The 19,784-nt window shown below is 53.9% G+C and overlaps 1 protein-coding gene across 1 annotated transcript in view; it reads left to right on the top strand.

Annotated features, from left to right (window-relative positions):
• The window catches only part of WSCD2 (WSC domain containing 2), a 95,220-nt gene that overhangs the window by 31,729 nt on the left and 43,707 nt on the right, over positions 1-19,784 (top strand). The window lies entirely within an intron of this gene.

Here is a 19,784-nt window from a genome sequence, read left to right as displayed (position 1 = left end):
AGGGTTTATGTCCAACTTCTTGAGTTTTGGAAACCCTGAGAGGTCTCATGGGCCCCTAGGGTGCCTTCAGGACCTTTCAGAACCTGGGACTATGGGAAGGGGAGGAGGTCCATGATCTCCTTCAACCGCCTCCTCTTATGGACAAGAGAACAGATGGCCAGAGCAGTTAGGCAGCCTAATCAAGGTCACATGGCAAGGAGGTGGCGGGTCACCTGGCTCCGGGGTCTGTGCCCAGGGCCACTTGCTCTCCGGTACCACCACAGCCAACCATCACCACGACGCTTATTTAAAAATGAGGAACAGGGTCAGATAGGGTAAGTCACTTGCACCATCACCACCCGGCTGCAAATAGCAGAGGCTGGATTCAGTACCAGGTATACCGGGCCGGGGAGCGTCCCCGCTCCAAAAAAAAAAAAAAATCTGTGTCCGCCTTGAACTTCAGAATCGAACCTTCTTTGGAAATAAATGTGATGAGTTAAGAGGAAGATGTGCTAAATTTCAGTGGGCCTTCATTCAATGATTGGTCTCCTACAAGAAGATAAAACAAATACACAGAGATGAAGAGAGAACGTCATGCAGAGACAGAGGCTGAGATGGGAGTGATGCATTTGCAAGCTGAAAAATTCACTATGAGCAGTGGCTGCCGCCACCAGGAGCCAGGGGCAAGGCCCGGGACAGACCCTCCCTTCGAGACTGCAGAAGGAACCGGCCCTGCGCGCACCTTGATTTTGGGTTTCTGGCCTCCAGACTATGAGAGGATATATTTCTGCCATTTCAAAATTTGGCAGCTCTGGAAAGCCAATATGCCAGGCAGGACACACTTGCTGTCTGTTCACTGTAAAAGCAAGGCTGGCCCCAGGGATCTGTGGAGAGGTGCCCCCAGACCCTTCTATCAGCCCCTAGCTGCTGCCAAGCCTCCAAGTGGCCCCGTGGGCTCTGGGCTGTGAGAAAGGCCAGCTGTGGTCCGACCATGCCATCCCGTCTGTTCCCGGCATTGTGAATTCTTGCAAATTGCCCTTTTCACTTGAAAAGAGACTCCAGAGAGCTCTTCAGCTGCTCAGCAGGAGACGTGGATGCTCTTGAATTAACATGGAGAAGTGGAACCTTCTATGACTTGATGGCCAAGGCCCCCCTCTGTCTTGTCCCTCAGTCAGGCCTGGCAGGGACAGCGAGTTCCTCTCAGTGGTCCTCACAAGGGCGGTCTCAGCTGAGGCTGGGTCAAAGTCACCTGTGTTTTGCATGGCTGTTGAGAAGGGCTCAAGGGACTCTGAATTGGGCTTTGCAATTTCTAAGGGGTCAGCAGCCTTCTGACACTACAATGGAGGGGCCTGAGTGAATAAGAGACCCAACCCGAAGGCCTGTCATTGGTCAGCATGCACAGTGGGCCTTTATTGGGTCCAATCAGAGAGCAGGAGGCCATTGAGGGAGAGCCAGCTCCGGGTTCTTGAGGTGTGTGTGTAGTGAGGACCCTCAGGGATTCCAGCAGCCCATCTTGCTGGGTAATTTCATGTGACCACACCTCTACCTCTGGTTCCCACCTTAGCGTGGCCATTCCACCCAGAGCCCATTGCCCACACCCATCCAACCAGCATCTACTGAGCGTGGGCTATTCCCCGGCTGTAGTAAGCACTTCACAGCATTATCTCATTTCACCTCTACAAGAACCTTCTTCTGTATTATGGCCAGTGTCCCTACCTAACAGATGACAGACTAAAGGCTCAGGCTCTTGCCCAAGTTCACAGAGCTGGTAAGTGGCCAGGTGGTATTTCGATCCTGGCCTGTCTTGCCCCAAAGTCCATACTCTTTGCCATATTGAACTTAACAGGTTCCCTGCTTTTGGACCAGAGTCCCTCCCCACGCATGTGGATACAGGTGTCTGGATCTATCGTTAAAGACAAATCATAGAGGGACAGTAGTTAAAGTGATTAAAAACCCAGATTTTATTCAGGACTGTTGCAATAGGGGAAAGGAGACCTCAGGATAGAACCAGCTCTTTTCTGAAATCGGTAGGGGCATTTGTTGCCATGGAGCGGGAGGGGGGGGTGTTACGTGAATAGAAAATCACTAAGAGAAACATCAAGGACAGGGTAGGGTGCTGGCTAACCAGACCTAAAGGGATTCTCGCTGAAGACAGGCCAGGTGATCCAACATCACCTGGAGGGTGGTGGGGGGTGAGAAACCCAGTTAGGTACCGAGGGCGGTCGGACGGGGACTATGGGGAGTCTCGCCAAACTGGCCAAGGCAGGGACTCGGACGGAAAGAAGGGTTCAGAGGCACCTGAGTTGAGTTTGGCTGGGGAGAGAATCTTTGTCACTATGCGTTTCCACCTTGCCCTTGGAAAAGGCGGCTGTTTGAAGTCCAGTGTGATCATTAAGAAACTGAGCTGCAGCGTCAGAGGTGTCCAGACTCAAATCCCATCTCCACCACCCACAGGTAGGGTGCCTCAGTTTCTCACCTGTAAGATGGGGATAATCGTGGACCTTGATCTGGGCCCTGGGTGAGGGGATATGGGGACAGCCTGACACAGGATATGAATCCACACATGGTGGCCAGAGCCTGATCACTAGACGGTGTCCCCCAAACCAAGGCAGCTGGCGACCATCAATGTTCCTTTGCTGCCCATGTTCTGCATGGCTGTGGAGAAGGGGAGAAGGGATGCTGAACTGGGCTTTGCAGTTTCGAAGGGGCCAGCAGTCTTGTGGTCTGCTTGCTGCAGAAAATGTCTTTGACTTCTGCTCTGTGCATGTGCCAGGCAGAGAAGTGAGGACGAGAGAGTCAGTTGTCTCCTTTGGAGGGTATTGGACGGCAGAGGGACACCAAGCTGAGCTTGTGTGAGTGCGTGTTTGTGTCCCTTCCACTGGTTCTTACATGGGGGCACTTTTGCCCCTGGAGACATGTGACAATGTCTAGAGACACTGGTGATTGTTATAGTTGGTGGGCAGGTGCCGGTGGGTGGGTGCCGGTAGGCAGAAGCCAGGGACGCTTCTAAACCACCTGCAATGCCCTGGACCCTGCCCCCCCCACCCCCCGCCCTGCAACAACGAATCCTCCAGCCCAAAACGTCGGTAGTGCTGAGGCTGAGAAAAGAGCGGTGATGCCTTTCAGAGACCCCAGGGTTCCAAAGGACTGGGAGGAGCCACGTGTCTGCACCACCTTGCTTAGCCTGCCCCCTCCTGCCAGCTGCTCCCCGCCAGAGAGTCAGGCCTCCTCAGGTTTAATGGAATCCAGGCAGCTGAGGCAAATGTAAAAACAAAACACAGTGCAAACGTGTTTTTATGTAAACACGGCAGGGGGTGGCAGCCGCCTGTGGAGCAAGTACCCCTGTGGCTGGCACTTCTCAGAGCAAAAATAACCCCATGTTCCTGCTCCTGGAACAGAGAAGGCAAGGAGAGGCACGTGGGAACCCAGGTGCTCCTGGGAGCTGTCCCTGCCTAGGACGAGTTGTCCCTGCCTGGGACGAGCCGCCCCTTCCCTCCAGGTGAGCACCCCAGGGGTCCGGGGCACCAGAAGGGAGCAGGTGCTGATTCTCCTGGAAGCATCCCTGCCTTCGGGGCTCCGCCCCCGCAGCAAGAAAAAACAGTGGGTTTAAAAAACATTTTTTAGCATAACTTACCCATAGTAAAATTCGCCCGTTGTCGCTCACAGTTCTGCATCCTTAACAAATGTGTTCAGCCATGTAACCCCCACCAGAGTGGAGACACACAACAGTTTGGTCAGCCCCCAGAACCCCCCTTTGCAGGGAATCACTCCCCCACCCCACCCTAGCCCCTGGCGAACACTGGTCTGTTTTCCCTTGGCTTTGTCCTGAATGCCATAAAAATGGCTTCAACCACAGAAAGTTATTGTCTCGCAGTTCTGGAGGCAGGAAATCCACAACTAAGGTGTCGGGAGGGCTGGTTCCTTCTGGGGGCTGTGAGGGAAGGGTCGGGTCTGGCCTCTCTGCTTGGCTTGCCATCTTCCCTCGGTGCCTGTCTGTATACGAAGCGCCCCTATCGGGTCACTGGTCCTGTTGGATGAGGGCCCACCCTCATAACTTCATTTTAACTGGACCACCTCTGTCAGACACCTCCACATAAGATCACATTCTGAGGCCCTGGGGGTTAGGACTTGAACATAAATTTAGGGGAGACACAGTTCAACCCATAAGAGCACATACAAGTCCTCTCTGGGTATTAGTTCATTATTGGTGTCATGAGAATCACTCAATCCCTACCACAACCAATGAGGGGGTTGCTGGCCACTGAACAGGTGGAAACTGAGGCTCAGAAGGGCTCCTGGATGCACCCAGTGTCCCTTAGGATTTAAATCAAGGTCCACTCCCTTCCAGGGGATGCTGTCCTGACTTCTCCGGCGATCATGTCCCTGTGGGAGTTTCCAAAGTCTGGTCCCTGCCCCAGGAGCAGCAGCTCACCTGGGAGCTGGTTAGAAATGCGCAAGATTGGGCCCACCCAGACCTGCTGACTCAGGACGTTGGGGCCGGAGGGGGCCGGTGGGGGGCACCCAGCCACTTCCAGAGGATTCCACACAGGCTCCAGGCTGCGAACTCCCACCACACACCCTCCGGAAGATCACAGGGAGGCACTGAGCTGCCTGACGGGATCCAGATCAAAAGGCCACCTCAGATCTCAGTTGGGACCTAAAGCTTCAAACTCAAGTGGCTCAAGGCCAATGGCTTTGTCTGGCCTTGAATGTTTCCTGTCTCTGATTCGGGAGACTTCAGGGACCATTTTTGCTGTGGGAGGAGCACAGAAAAGGCCCTGCCTTTGATGGGGCTGGCACTTGCACTCAGATTCCTTCAGGAACGGTGTGCTCCAGACACTCCAACAGGACTTGCTGAAAGACGCCATGTCCAAGCTGCGGTGAGCTACAGAGACGAGGCAAACACTCAAAGTGGAACATTTCCACCCCTGCCCAGGAGCACACGCTCCCTTTGGGGAGATAAACTTCTGTCCCGAGAGGGAGACCTGTCACCAAAGAGCCCGTAGGAGCCACACAGCCTCGGGTTGGAATCTTGACCTTGAGAGTGAGTCCTTGACTTGCCTGAGCTTCAGTTTCTCATCTGGATAGTGGGGAGAACAGGACCCACCTTATGAAGGTCATTGCCAACATGGAAAAAGATGCATTTCTAGGTCTGGAAGCTCAGCAAATGGAACTGTCACTGTTCATGCTTAAAACCAACACAGACCCCGAGATTTTAAAAGTCACAAAATAAGGGTGCCATTTTCCCACTGCCATAGGCCACATCTGTGTAGCCGCAGCACCTGGCATACAGTAGATACTCAATAAATGTTCACTGAATAAAGAGATAAAAAACAGGCTGCCACCCCGGGCTGGGGTTGAGGAGAGAATACTGGGCTCCTGTGGATGGGAGCAGAGGTGTTTCAAGGTGAGGAAAGAGGAATTTTGTCCAGAGATGACACATTGGTGAAGTTTGTGCCGAACAAACTCTCCCTGTGGCTAAATCCCTGGGTTCAGGCCAGGCTTGGCGGGCGGCCGGCACTGGGTGAATGTTTGTTGAATGAATGAATGAACAAACAAACTGTAGTTTGAATAGTGGGGGCCAGTTAGTGGGAACCAGAAAGAATTTTGAAGTACTTTTTGTGTTTGTGTTTTCCAAGAGAAACTGGAGATGCCTCAAAGGTCATCCACCTGCCTCGCGCGCAGTCCTGAAACTCACTTGAAAATCCGGGTGGGACAAGGAAGGGAGTGAGAGACCCAGTTAGTGTCTCCATAGGTGCCCTGTTGGGCCCCCTTCAGCCCTCCCAACCCCCCAGGACCCAGGACATAACTGGCAGACCCCAGTGCAAAATGGAAACGCTCCTCATGCCAAAGTTATTGAGATGGTCAACCTGGGGACAGCACAGCATTGAATCAAGGGAGGCCATGACAAGGCTCCCACAACCTATTTACAGATGAGGAAGCCCCCGCTCAGAGACTCTGAAGATTTCACCCAGGACATGACACCTGTCCTCAGGGGCATCCGATTCGAACCTGTGAACCCTGGCGGTCCTTCAGTCCGCCCCTCCGGGGTACTAGCCTCGCTGGCGAGGCCGCCCCTGTCACACCAGCTGAGTATACAAGGGCTCTGACTCCTGGTCCCGTGCCCTGGGCATGGAGTGTCCTGTGCAGACCGAGAGCAGCTTCCCTGTCCCCAGGCACCTGGCTGCTCCTGTCTCCCTCCCCCTCCCGCCCGCGCTGCCGGGTTTATTCCTGGGGATGTGTAGGTGGATGAGTGTTTGTGAGTGGGGGGGGTGTTCGTCTAAATTTAAAGACACCGTGACAGCAGCAACCTATTCATGTTGGGGCTGGCGAGACCTCCTTTGTAAAGAATCACAAATAAGTGGAGGGTAAGGGTCCGCTTTCGGTTCTAACTTCTGCCTGGTCCCCGCCTGCCAGCCCTCCAGCGTGGGGTAATAACAGCAAGGTATGCCCGTGGGTGCCAGACGCCTGTGGGCGACCTTGAGAAGTGGCAGCCTTGCGCCCATTTCACAAGTCGGGGAAATGGAGGCCCAGAGAGGGGACGTGAAGGGACAGCTGAACCTGGACTCGATGACGCCGACACATTCCAGAAGCCACATGCCTTCGGCCAGGCCGTGGCTACTCGGGTGGACTCACACAGGAAGTTACTAACCACGGTGCCTGTGTTGAGGTCCAGAAGCGTGCCGGGCCCGTGCTCAGCATTTTACACGCATTACCGGTGCCCACCTCTCTCCAGCCCGTGCGGTGGGTGCCGCCATTCTCGTCCCATTTTACGGGCGAGGAACCAGCAGCTTCGAGAGGGTGAGCAGCTTCCTTACATTCTCTGTTAGCAAGCGGCGGAGCCAAGATTCTAACTCAAGTCTACGTGACGTCAAAACTCATGCTCTCTGCATCTCTCCTTAAACACAGACACTGTGCACAAAGAAAATACAGATTAGCAAAATGAAAAAAAAAAATCACTCCTGAGCCTCCCCCGCAAGAGGAAACGTCTCATGTGCCCTGGGCTGTTCCCGCCCCACTGTTTTTCTTGCTGGGGAAGGCTCTTGCTCCCGGCCACTGACCCTTGGTGTTCCTTAATTGCTGAGCAATTTAGAGGTGACTTGAAATATATAATTCATGGGACGTCTTTGATCCCGGTCCCTGGAAGGCAGCGGGGCATGGCCGTCTCCTGGGGAGAATTTCAACCTTGACCCAGGAGGAGATGGTGTTCAGGAGCTTAGAACAGAGTTTCGGAGTCAGAGAACTCTCCGGCACTGAAGCCGGCCCTCATGCCCTGCACAGGGTGCCGGGAGTCGGGGACCCTCACCGGGGACCCTCACCAGGGACGTCACCGTGGAACCCTGTCAGAGCGCGCCGGGATGAAATCTAGAACTGCACTGTGGAGTCAGAGACGAAAATGCAAACCTGGAGTCAGACGGGTCCCAGGGCGGCGTTGCGATCCACTCTTCTGCGGATTCACAAAAGCAGGGTCTAGAACAGAGTCTAGAGATGTCTTTCATTGTCACGACTGGGGAGACGACAGTGGCCTCTACCAGGCAGAAGCCAGAGATGCTGCTTAGACACCTGACAATGCGCAGGATGTCACTCCCCGTCCCCCACTGGTCCGTCCCACTGCCAACAGGGAATTACCCGGTTCAAAGTGTCAGGGGTGCCGAGGCTGAGAACCCCTGGTCTGGCCCATCGAAGACATGTGCTGCTTCATCCTCTTGGCGATCGCAGGCAATAAGAAACCACGTTTGGTCACAACAGAAAGCTGCAGCTCTCCTTTTACCGGCCACACCGAATGTGGGTGTAGGTGTGTGGTCCCCGGCCACCTTCTCCACGGTGTCCAGGCGGTGAGCCAAGGGGCAGTGTTTGCTGTCGTGTCGGATGCCAGCAGAACTCCTTGGGCCATTGAAGGACATGGTGGGGATACTACAGGGCATTGGGGATTCCATTGCCTTCTAGAAGGGGTTCATTACCCTCAGTGCCAGCTGAGGGGCCTCAAGAGGGGCCCTGGCTTGCTGAGCATCTCCCTGTGAGGTGCTCCTGGGTGTGGGGGACCTCGGAGCACAGCACTCACCCTGCAGAGGGCAGCAGGAGGCAATGTCACAGATTATAATCAAGGTTCCGGAGGCAGACTGGCCAGGTTCAAGTCCTGCTGTGCCACTCACCAGCCTCCGCCCTCCAGCAAGTTGACACCGACCCCCCACCCCTTCCTGCCTCATCTGTAAAGCGAGAGTGAAACCAGCCTGCCCAGCAGAGCCAACTGGGGAGAGTCACTGACATGGTGCAAGTGGGAGGCCTGGCACACAGTAGGTGTGCAACAGATAGTGTTTGGTCTTCCTTCCTTCCCAGGGAGGGCGCCAAGGTTTAAGGCTGGAGTTCAGGAGGCCCAGGTCTGGGGAGAATCACCACGTGGCCAGGGGGAGTCTCTCCACTGTCCCTTTGGACCTCAGTTTCTCCATCTGTGCATGAGGAAGCTGGCCTGGGGATGGTGAAGGGGCCAGGGCCTGGCAGCCTGTTCGAGGACACTGGGTGCCCCATGAGGGAAAAGAACTTGAACTTGTGCAGAGACCACAGGTACACACAGTAAATAAATGAAGTGCGCGCGCACACACACACACACAGAGGCACAGGAACACAGGGCCCGGGTGAGCTGGAAATGGGAACAGCGGCTCTTGCTGGGGAAAGTCCGGGTGGAAAATTCCTCTCTGGGAGGAGTTGCTAATGGGGGCTGTCATTGTGCCTACACTCGAGTCCAGTCTGCCAGAGTGGAGCCTGCGGGCGGTAACCCGGTTGTGGCTGGGGCCGGGAGTGAGGGGGCCTGCCAGAGAGAGGCGTGTGCCCCAGGAAGAAACCTGCAGGGCAGCAGGCTGGTCCTGGACCGAGCTCAGCCCCGGTCTGGCCACGTGACCCGGGGCCACTCGTTCAGCCTCTCGGAGCCCCCGGCTCCCCATCTGTTAGATAGAACACTTGTCCTGCTGGTTTCCGAGGGCCGTGCGGACTCTTTTCACTCTATGGTGTAATAACAGTGAAAACCACAGCAACGGCTAAAGCCTACTGGCCCCTTACTGGAATCTTGGTCCATGCAAGGCATTCCACATGGATGGTGGGTGTTACACTGCAGGGTCCCTGTGCCTCAGTTTCCCCTTCTGTAGAAGGAGGCTGTTTCGCTAGGCAGTGGATCTCTAGGCTTCCTTCCAGTTCTTTTGTTACATGCGAGGAAGTTGTGGAGAGACCAGAGGGTGGTCTTTGAGGGTGGACGGGACAGGAACAGCCTCCCCTGTGACCTCCCCCCTGAGCCTCCACTGCTGATAAAGATCAAGGTGGCAAATCCTTACGTAAAGAGCTAGGTAGTAAATATTTCAGGCTTTGTGGGCCACGTGCAGGCTGCTGCCGGGCTGCTACTCTTTATCCTTCTTCAACGCTCTGAAAAAATATAAAAGCCACTCTTAGCTCCAGGGCTGCAAACACAGGCTGCAGGCCGGCTCGGCCAAGGTCACGGCCTGCCAGCCCGTGGTAGCAATGAGTGGTCTCACCTCACGTCAGTGCCCGGCATCCTGTGCAGCATCAGGTCGAGCCCCAAGCCTGTCCTTCCTGCCAGATTTCTCCCCTGGGCCCTGCCCAGAAATTAACTCCGGAGCCACGACTGAGCCCTGCCAAGGGCCTGGACCATGGCCTGTTCTCAGCTTCCTCAGTCAACAAACATTTCTCCACAACCCCAGCTCAGCCTCTGAGAGCCACCGAGATGTGGCCATGGCCCACTGGGACAGGAAGGGCCCTGAGTGGCCCCCTTCTCCCCCACCTCCTCATTGTACATGGGAGGAAAGGGCCCCGCGCAGAATCCATGGGCCCCTGCAGGATGGGGTCCCCCACTCCACAGCCCCCGTTCTTCCAGGCCCCGTTCTTTTTTTTGGGGGGGGGGAACACTTTCTCTTTTTTTATTTTATTGATTATGCCATTACAGTTGTTCTATTCCCCCCTTCATTCCCCTCCACTCTGCATACCCCCTCCCCCACCATTTCCCCACCTTTAGTTTATGACCACATGTCTCAAGTTCTTTAGTCTATATTTCCCCTTCTATTCTTACCCTCCCCCCATCTATTTTCTACCTACCATCTATGCTACTTATTCTCTGTACCTTCTCCCCCCTTCTCCTTCTCCCACTCCCCTGTTGCTAACCCTCCTTGAGATCTTCATTTCTATGGTTCTGCTCCTGATCTAGCTGTCCTCTTAGTTTGCTTTTGTTTTAGGTGTGGTTCTTAATAACTATGAGTTTGCTGTCCTGTCACTGTTCATCTTTTTTATCTTCTTTTTCTTAGGTAAGTCCCTTTAACATTTCATATAATAAGGGCTTGGTGATGATGAATTCCTTGAACTTGACTTTATCTGAGAAGCACTTTATCTGCCCTTCCATTCTAAATGAAAGCTTTGCTGGATAGAGCAATCATGGATGTAGGTCTTTGGATTTCATGACTTGGAATATCTCTTTCCAGCCCCTTCTTGCCAGGCCCCGTTATTCCGAGCCACCATTTGGGTTTCTGAAATGCCTTCTCAGCGGGTCCTTCTGTGACCCGAAGTAGCTCCCGCCTACTGTGCTCTTTTCCCACCCTAAGGCTTTCAGATGCCTGTAACGGAGCTACAGTGGGAAATGCATTTTACGTGGTCATTTGGTACACACACATCTAAGGCCAGAGGCTCGCTAAATACTACTTCCTAACGCATGTGAGTCAGCAGCAGTTCACTCGGTTCCCCCCCCCGCCCCCCCGCCCCTGTTCTCCGCCACTCCCTGGAGGTCTGCCCCTGTGGGTAAACATTCTGCCCAGAACCAGCAGACCCATCCATTATCTCCCCCAGGCAATTAGCAACGAAGGAGGAGACCATGCAAATGCGCACTCAGTGGCCGCGACCACGACACAGCAGCTCCTGGAGGACAGGGAGGACTTCAGATGGCTCCGTAAAGGGGATCGAGAGCCTTTTCTTAGAATTCCCTCTTGGGGGAAAGTGACCTGCGCTCAGCGCCGCGCTGCCAGCTGCCTAAGGGGGGAGGCCAGTGGACTGGCTGACCGCCTCAGGGCCTCCTCCATCAACCCCTGCGCACACCCTTCCTGCCAATCAGCCCCTCCCCGGCCCCCCAGCCCAGAGTCTGGATGGTTCACTGACCCTACTCCTCCAGTGGCTTCCCGCCTGTTCAAGTATACGACTGCCCCTTTCTTAATTTTTTAGATAGACTTTACTTTTAGGGCAGTTTCAGGTTCACAGAAAAACTGAGCAGAAAGTACGGAGATTTCCCATAGGTGCCCTGCCCCCAGCTGCACACAGCCTCCCTCATTATCAACATCCTGCACCAGCCAGTCCGTCTGTTACAGCTGATGAACCTCCGCTGACACATTGTTAGCAAATCAAGTGCATAGTTTCCATTCGGGTTCACTCTTGGTGCCCGGCACCCAGTGCGTTTGGACAAGTGAACAACGGCACGTGTCCACCATCAGTCTCACGCCGACTAGTTTCACTGCCCTAAAATTCCCCTGTGCCCCCTCCTATTTTCCCCGCCTCCCCACCCCCTGGCAACCACTGATGTTTTCACTGTCTCCATAGTTTTGCCTTTTCTAGAATGTCACATAGTTGCAATCATCCAGTAGGCAGCCTTTTCAGACCAGCTTCTTTCACGTAATAGTATGCATTTAAGGTTCCTCCGTGTCTTTTCATGGCTTGAGAGCTCATTTCTTTTTCATAATGAACAATATTTCATCGTCTGGCTGTCCCACAGTTTATTTAGCCATTCTCCGACCAAAGGGCTTCCGTGCTTCGGTGGGAAAAGCACCTGTGTTTTTTCTCGTCCGGTGGTGCCTACTGCCCCGGAAGGCCGGTCCTGGGCTCTCCCCGCTCAGGAGCCCAGGGTTTTCTCAGAGTCTCCGTCTTGGTCGCTCTTCTGCTCATTTGCTTTCTTTTTCTCCTCTTGGCAGACTAACGTTTGCTCTTTCTTTGGGCTTGTGATGATGGCCCCTAAGACGACAGGTTGTCCGGATGACCGGCTGGGACTGGGCTGTCTCGAATCCCAATTCCATATTCCAGAAGGCGAGTACTGGTTGACTAGTTTCATATCCGAGTTCACCTGTGGCCGTCCAGCAATGCCAGTGGGCAGGGTCATGGGGCACAAACACGGCCACTGGGACCTGCCCCTGTGTGCAGGGGGTGGGGTCACTCACCACACAGACCTCCCCCAAGTGCATCTTCCACCTGTACCTTGGGTGGCCTCTAATCATCACAAGTTACTGAATCTTCATCTTTTATTGAGATGAATTCCAGGCAAGCGGTGTTGTCATGAGAAGGAGACGGTTTGTTTGTTGGCCCACGATGGGGCAGAGAATAGCAGTCTTCTGAGAAACTGTTATGCCAGGCTTAGCAGAGTGAAGGCTTGGGAGCCGCGCTGCCTGGGTTCGAGTTCTGCTCTACCATTCCTGGCTGTGTGACCTTGCGCAAGTGACTTAACCTCTCTGAATCCCCGTTTTCTCATCTGTGAAGGGGGGGCTAACAAATGAGACATTTCATATAGGATTGTTGTCAAGATTAAATAAGTTAATATCTAGAACAGTGCCTGACACCTAGTAGGTGCTCAGAAAATACTAGCGCATACAGCATTACGGTGTTATATATTTTAAACACATTCACTCATTTCACCTGCAAACCTTCCTAACGAGGCAGGGTGGGTTGGTCCCATTTTTCAGGTGAGGAAACTGAATCTCAAAGAGGCCACTTGCCGACGATCACACAGCCCCCACGTGGCTGAGGCAGGTTCGCACTGGGAATGTCCACCATGGGATGCGGCCACTTTGCCTGTTTCCTCCTGGTGGTCATTTTCACTCACTGTGGCCCGGCCAGCGTCCCTGCAATAAGGGACAACGGCCATAAAGTTTGAGCAAGAGGCACTGGAGTCATTACCCAGGGAAACAAAATTTTAATATTTATTTATAATGGGCACCATATGCTCCCTCTGATTTTTTTATTTAATTACATCATGGCAGATGGCTGGGTGTTAACGGCCATTTAGCTAATGGCCCTTTGCCTTCCCATTTATTTCCCCGAGTTTCGGAAGGGTGAATGAAAATGGACATGGATGGGGAGCTGTGAGGGCTGGGTGGTGGTGGGGAAGTCCCCGACCCAGCAACAGAGAGAAGCAAGCGTGGGGGTCCTGGGGACCCTTCCCAGGCGGCGTGGGAGGGTGCGTGAGGACGCACATCCTGTGGTTAGGAGCCTGTGTGCACATGCAGACATGTAGCATCTAGGACACAGTGATCTCGCCGTTTGGACCCGGGGGATAAGTCTCTATGTCCACAGGAGCCCGCGGTGGCTTTGCAAAGACTGACCACAAACCGAGAGAGCAACGCGGCAGCGGCCCACACACCGTGCGGAGGAGCGAAATTCTTCCCCGGGGTTAGTTGGGGAATTCATAAAATTCTGGACTCCTGAAGACTGTGGGTGAAAGCCACTGGGTAGCTATTGATAACGGTGTTTCTCAGACGATTTTATCCCTTCTTTCGCTTGCCAAGGGGCTGGTCCAGGAGCGAGAAGGATGAGAAGGGACTTTGATTAGAGGAGATGAGACGGGGTGGTTCACCTACCCAGAGAAGTGCCTGGGGGATGGCGCCCCCTGTGTACAAGCTTAAGCAGGACCCCTGAGTTGAGGCTGGGATTTAACTGAGAGACGTAGCGGGTGAGAGAGGATGCTGGGTGTCCTGTCGCTTTGTGACCTGCAGGCTGAGACAGCTCTGCACTCAAATTCGTGCTCCACCTCTTGCTCACTGTGCACGAACACAAGTTGCATAATCTCTAGGAGCCTTAGATTCCTCATCTGTAAAGTGGGTACAGACGGGCCTACATCTTATCGGTGTTGAGAGGCCCCATCTCCCTCCCCAGGAATCAGGACGATGATCCACGTACAGGGTTCCTTGCACATCAGGGAGAATGAAAAAACATCACACATCTAATGACGCGAACAAGGCTGAACAAATCCTGGTATCCGCCCAAGTCATCAGTATCATCGATTCGCCACTTATTTAGAAAGGGAAGAACACACTGGCCCCTTCCCTTCCCCGAGTCGGGAAGGGAGACAAGGAAGGAGGAAACCAGCAAGGCTGTCAAGTCAGCCCCCACGGAGGGCGACCGAGGCCGAGTCCCTCTGGGGAAGCTCGGGGAGCCCCAGGGTAAACGCAGCCTCCGAGTTAGTCTGGGGGAGGCGTGAGCGGGCTGGGGAACATACACACCAGCGGGCCTCGGCCACGGTCTGAGGCCGCCTTCGTATGGCACCTGGAAGTTAACCCTGGTGTGTGTGCGGGGGGCACACACAGCACTCACTATGGATCTACGGGGCTCACAGAAATGTAAAGGCCTGGCCACACTGTGTTGATGTGGCTTTGCAGCGACAGGCTCCTGAAGGGGGTCATCGCCGCAGCCACCCTGGAAAAACAAGCCAGCATTTGGGAGGACGGTCCTAAGCACACACAGTAGGACCTGGCCGTTTCACTCGTGGGTATGTACACACCCTGTATTATCCTGTGCGTGTGCCGGAGACAGGCTTACAGTGACTAGTGAGGGATGGATTCCATTCCGCCCAAACCGAGGAGGAAAACTCTTCCACCAGAATAAAGGAGCGCTAAGCAGGCAAAACCACATATGTTCTCCACAAATTACTATTAAAAAAAGGTAACACGGAGGTGGCATTTCCATATATTAACTCACTCAGTCCTCACACCAACCCTGTAAGTGCTATTATTTCCCTGTTCTATGGGTGGGGAAACCGAGGCACGGAGAGATTACCAGCTACTTCAAAGGGTTCCAGTGAGGATTTACTGGCTCAGGGGAAATGAGATTCTCAGCACAGTGCCTGGCACATACTAAATGCTCGGCAATCCCGGTGACTTCTGATGTTTTTAATCATTGGACCAAGACTGCACTTGCACCTCTGGCCAGGGCCCCCGTTGCCTGGAGACCACTTCCCCCCACCCCCCCACCCCCGGCTCCGGCTCTCCCAGCGAGAACTGCGAAGCTATCAAACCTTCACAAACCCGCTTACTCAGTAGCTACTTCTTGGCCCAGTGTGGATGGTCAGGGGGTCAGCTGGTCCTGGAGCCTCTGCCCTCAGGTAGAGCTCAGGGGGCTGTGGAGGGAGGACTGGACTCCTGCCCAGCCTCACGGGCTTCCAGCCAGATCCGCCTGCCCCGGAATGTGGAGGCAGAAGCACTGTGGCTCCTTTCAGGGGAGGGAGGGCAGGGCCTGCACGCCTTCTGTTTTCCCTTCCCGCAGGGCCGCTCTGCCCGCCACTCACTTTCTTGGCAGCTCCACGGCAGAGGTTCATTGCAGCGCTAAAAATAGGCTGCGTTTAGACACTCCGAGGCTCCGCCTGGAAACCCAGACTGCAGTAACCAAACGCCACCACTCCTGAGAAGAACCTCCTGCTAGCCCCCAGAGAGAAGCAAGCTGGGCGTCATCTGCCACAGTCACCAGACGGGCAAACTGAGGCTCAGATGACAGCCAGCTCTTAGCAAGCAGCAACTCCATCCAGGGTTATGGACCCTTCCACTGACTCCACCCCAAAGCCCTAGGAGGCATATTCTGTGGTCAACCCCCACTTTATGGAGAGAAAACCGCAGCTCCGGGAGGCCGTGGCCCATGCCAGGGCCTTGTGGCCACAAGTGACAGGGGAGGACACAGATGCGGTCACAGCTTCCTACACGTAACAAGCAAACAGAGACCAGGAGGCCAGGGGCTTGCGGAAGGCTGACTGGAGACCCCTCCACAGTCTGTGGATTGGGGAGAAACTTCATTACCTGCCTCCCAAGTGGCCAGGAGGCAGGAGTTTGTAGAAATGTGTTTGTAAAACTCTCAAACAGGGTCTGGCATGTAGTAGGTTCAACAAGTGGCAGAGAGCTTTACTTTCCCCCGCTCTTTGGGGAAGAATTCCTGTCTGGAGAGAGAAAAGAGACTCATGTGGGGAAGAGAGTGAAGGACAGACATGAGAGGCAGAGAAGACTTTGGGGTTCCTTTGGGGAGACAAGACTATGGCTCAGCAAGGGCCCCAAACCCCCGCACCACCCAGAGCTGAGGAAGGCAAGATGTCCCCTCCACAGAGTCCCAGATGGACAGTTCTCCCAGGCTGTCCCCGGTGTCCTGGCACATGGCACGAAGCCATGGTTGTAAGGTCAAGCCCCGGTGGGGAGGCCGGTCCCCTGATTCTTTGCCATCATCTCCTCCACCAGTGTTGGCTGGGGATCCACGGCCCACCACAGGCTGGGGCTAATGCAGTGAGGGAGCGGATGCAGCCCCACCCCTGTGGGGCTCAGATTCCAGGGTGCTCTCCCTCCAGATGTGCCCCACCCCCAGCACCAGCAGGACTGGTGTGAGAGGCTCATCCAGCACCCCCTTCCCTGGAGGGGCCCCCTCCTCACAGCCCTTTCCCAGGAGGGCCCCCTTCCCTCCCCACGCCACCAAAGCCTCAGTCTCTTTGTGTTCCCTGCCAGCTCCTAATGAGCTCGTTATCCTCTTAAAACCCATTTGGCACCCACTTAGAGAAAAGATGTGTTGAAATAGGAAAGAATGAGAAGGGAACAACAAAAGGGGCCTAGACCCAAAAATATCCTCAGAGAGACAAAAAGACAGAGAATACAGCAGCCGAAATTGTTGCCGCCTCCGCGGCAGCCATGTGCTCTATAGGCTGTTCGCTGCTTTAATAGTGTGCTCATGGGGGAGGGGGCTTTCTTGAGCACCTACTATGTGCCAGGCACTCTTCCTGCAATTTTTTTTATCCTCACCCAAGGACATGTTTATTGGGTTTTTGTTTGTTTGTTTTTTAGAGAGAGATGGGAAGGGAGGGGGGGCAGAGAGAAACCTCAGCGTGAAAGAGAAACATTGATCAGTTGCCCCTTGTATGTGCCCCGACCCAACTGGGGACCAAACCCATGATATTCTGGTCTATAGGGTGGCATTCCAACCAACTGAGCCACACCGGCCAGGCCTCCTTCTGCAACTTTTAATTCAATCCTCCCAACAATATACTTCTGGGGTATCAAGATACTTATGTTTACTTTACAGCCGAGGCACCTCAGTTTGTGCAAAGAGGTGTCTTGTCCCAGTCATACAGCTGGCGGGTGGGAGGGGCAGCATTTGAACCCAGGCCACCTGCCTCCAGAGTCCACACTCTTGCCTGAGTGCCGCTGAAGGGTGGGTGACCCCCTGCCCATCCCTGTGAGGGTTGCTGGCCACTTCTCGTCCCAACCCAGTAGCAAAGTGAGTTGGCATGTTCTTGCACATGGGCTGCCATGGGGCACCACCTCCCGCTGGATGCTTTCAAGCTATTTAGAAACTGGTCTTTCCACAGTGGCTATGGGACCAGGAAACTTCCATGGACCCCCACGCGCGCTCTTAGAGCACAATTCGGACTCCGGAGCTTGGCATCCGAGGCTCCCCACAGTCTGGCCCTGCCCACCGCCCAACTGTGTCCCCACTACGCCCTGAGCTCCTTGGTCCTTCCACCGCAGTGACCTGCCTTCCACGTGTGCTGTTCTTCCTCCCTGGGGCGACCTTCTGCTCTTCCTGCTCCCCAACACTGACCCCTCTTGAGAGACCTGCCAGTGCAAAGGCCCTTACTTTTCAGACCCTTATCGTCCTGGACTCCCACATTCCGGGACTTCTCAACCCCAGGTCCACAAACCTCCTGACATTGTAAACCCAAGTCTGGGAGCTTATGGACTAGGGCTTTTTTCCTGCACATATGTCTTTGATTTTCATCAGATTCTTAAAGGGATATGAGACCAGGCGAGATGCAGGGTTAAGGATACAATCTGTGGAGTCCAGTGACCCTGGATTCACAGCCCAGCTGCCGCTCACCAGCTGTGTTACCCTGGACAAGTTATTTGACCTCTGCTCTCTAGAACTGACACAGATCCCCCTCATAGAATTGTTATGAGGATGAAACCAGAGCACTATGTGTTTAGAGCGATGTCTAGCACATAGTAAGTACACAACAAACATGAGTTATTAATACTAATTGCTGTTCTGTCTCTTATACATACCTCCACTACAGGGTTTATCACTATCTCGTACAACGGTTTAGTATAGTGATTATTTAAATTGCTGACTCCCAGAGTCCGCTCCGAATCCTCTGAAAGCAGGGACCCTGAATTATTTATTTCTGCATCCCAGGCAAACACACAGTAGGCAAGAAACACGTGTTGCTAAATGAATGGAAGGATGGGCAGATGAATGGGTAGGTGGAGTCAGAGGGGTGGATGGGCTGTTACAGTTCAAATGGATGGATGGGTGGGTTGATTAATAGTGGATGGATGGAAGGTTAGGTAGATGGATGGATGGGTGGACAGCCTGTGACTGAGTGGATGGATGGGCAGGTGGACTGATGGATGGATTAAAGAATGATGCCTAGGTGGATGGATCAATGGATAAACAGAGAGTCAGACCCCACAGGAGCACAGCTTTGGGGCTGTTTCATTCACTGATCTATTCTGACTACCCCAAACAATAGCTGGTGCATTGTAGGTGCTCAGTACTTAGTTTCTGAGTGAATGGGAAGGCATATGGAGGACCGGCGGATTCCACCTTGAACCACAGTTAAACGTCCTTGCTACTGTCTGGATTAGGCTGTTCATCACTCAGGTGGCCCATGGGCTAACAGTGGAATCCCTGTATTGACCGAGGTTGTCATGAGGCCCCCTGCTGGTGGTGATGTAAAGAACATCAGCCAGTGGGAGTCTTTTATTTTCGCATTTCCGTTCTATTTTTCTCCTGGTGATGATCCTGAACCTTTGCTCTTAAAGCAGTGATTCTCAAACCTTGGTGCTCATCACCATCACCCGAGGGCACCTTGTTACACCTGTGGGTTTCCCCTCAACCAGAGATTCTGGTCGGAGAAGTCAGGAATCTTTAACCAGGTGACTCTGAATCCCGATGCTTCTCAGGCCACACTCTGAGGGGCCCTGTCGAAGGGTGAGCCACCGCTGGTCACTGGGAGCGACTGCTGCAGGGACATCTCTGAATTCCCCAGGGAAGTCCAGACCATGTGGGGAAAAGACAGACTCAAAAAGGCAGTGGTAAAGAGCGACGGTTTTGCATGTGGACCATCCTGGGTTCAAATCCCAATGCCACCACTCACCATCTGTGGCCTCAGTTTCTTTGTTGCCCCTGTAAAATGGGGCAACAGTTACCTCCCAGAGGAAACTGGGGGAGAATAAATGAGATGATTCAAGCAGAGGGCTTGTCACAACACAAGGCACACCGCAGTGCACGAATACATTGCTAAGCAATCCTGGCTTCCTTTTCCTCCCTGGATAAAGGAGCAGGGCTGGATCTGAGCTCCTCCTCCTAATATGTGAGCCCTGTGAGGGAAGGGACCCTGTCTCTCTCACGCACAGCTTTCTCTCCAGCACGCAGGACAGTGCCTGCTACATGCAGTAGCTGCTCACTAAAGTTTGGTTAGGAAAAAATGAATGAACTTGATCTGGTACATGCAGTAGCTGCTCACTAAAGTTTGGTTAGGAAAAGAATGAATGAATTTGATCTGGTTCAGTATCCGTCTGGTCCAGCAGACAGTTCAGCAAGGACCCAGGAAGTACTTTTCGGACATCAGGGAACCCACAAACCAGTGTGTGCTCGACAAAGATGTAGGAAGTGTGGGGCGCAGGAACCTGTGGTTGTCCAGGGTAAAGCTTGTCCCCAGATGAGCACCCAGCAGGATTCAAGCCCCCAAACTGCCCGTGCGGTTTGAAGGAAAAGGCAGGTATCCTGGACTGGGCTTCCATCCAGCACTGCTGGGT

This window comes from Artibeus jamaicensis, unplaced genomic scaffold, assembly GCF_021234435.1.
Source record: "Artibeus jamaicensis isolate MK-2021 breed Jamaican fruit bat unplaced genomic scaffold, CSHL_Jam_final contig_525, whole genome shotgun sequence".
In the NCBI taxonomy this organism is placed as follows: domain Eukaryota; kingdom Metazoa; phylum Chordata; class Mammalia; order Chiroptera; family Phyllostomidae; genus Artibeus; species Artibeus jamaicensis.
The sequence above is the reverse complement of the archived record's forward strand: the minus strand, read 5'-3'. Positions and strand labels throughout refer to the sequence as shown.